Here is a 1,324-nt window from a genome sequence, read left to right on the forward strand (position 1 = left end):
ACCAGGCTGGCCTCGAACTCACAGAGATCCGCCTGCCTCTGCCTCCCGAGTGCTGGGATTAAAGGCGTGCGCCACCACCGCCCGGCTGCCATGGAGTTTTAAAAGCACATTTAAGGTTGCTCTCCCAAAGGCACGTGAACACTCACAGAAGAACGAAGTCCTCACAATGACCTGCTGCTCTAGGCACCATCTGCTGCCAGGGTCCTCTTCCCATTCTGACACTGATGAACCACAAGGAAGAACCAAACTACTGGCCCTGGAAATATTCTTTTGAAGCCAGTGTCCCGAGGCCTCAAAAGACAATGCACCTCCTGAGGAATAATAGATGTGAACAGCATTGAAGAGATGCTTTAGGAACTGTATACTCAGGGTTCTGCAGAGAGACAGAATCCGAGCATTGATAGAACTGGATTTTGTCAAGCATCTAATGGCCAGAGCAAGAAGGACTACAGCCACAATGTCCACACCTGAGCACTGAGTCTCTGCTTAGACACCGAGAGCTCCCTGTGTGTCCAGTGTCTGCAGACTCCCAGCTGTAAAACAATGTCTACCACTGTGGGGTTTACAGCTACTTCCCATCACTTCTGTCCCACACAGGAAAAGCACCGTTCCCATTTACAGCTGAGTAACAGGAGCCGAAAGAGGTCATTTTACGTCTCAGACATGTCTGACTTGAACGTTCAGGCTGTTGATGACTGAGGGATTGCCCAATGCGTCTTGTTCAGTGCAACCTCAGGACCTAGTACAGCTCCTGGCATGCGGTAAGCAATTGTTCTGTTATTTTTGTGTGAATGAATGAATAGATACATAGAGAGTTAAATAAATGCCAAGAGAGTGTGTAAAGTTAATTTAGTGAATCAATCATAGGTTAAGATAAGGTTATAAGAGGATGTGTTCATAACCTAACAGGTTTTAGGCATGACCCAATTGTTTTAGAGAAGCTGTCTTAAGTTCTGGAATTAACTCATCGTGCAACTTGGGAATTATATGTCTCCTACTTCTTTACTACAAGCTGAGAGTTTGACCTAAATTGGAGGCTAGAAAACATTCTCTGTAAAGTATTGAACGTTAGTTATTTTAGATTTTGTAGTAAATATTTCAGGTGCAACTAACTTTACACTGTCATCGTAGGAGACTAACAGCTATCGACAATTTGTAAATGAATGAGTTCATGGCTATGTTCCAGTAATCCAATAAAAATATAGTCTATCTATCTGTCTGTCTATCTGTCTATCTATCTATCTATCTATCTATCTATCTATCTATCTATCATCTATCTATCTATCATCTATCTATCTATCTATCTATCTATCTATCTATCTAT

This window comes from Microtus ochrogaster, linkage group LG8, assembly GCF_000317375.1.
Source record: "Microtus ochrogaster isolate Prairie Vole_2 linkage group LG8, MicOch1.0, whole genome shotgun sequence".
Classification (NCBI taxonomy): domain Eukaryota; kingdom Metazoa; phylum Chordata; class Mammalia; order Rodentia; family Cricetidae; genus Microtus; species Microtus ochrogaster.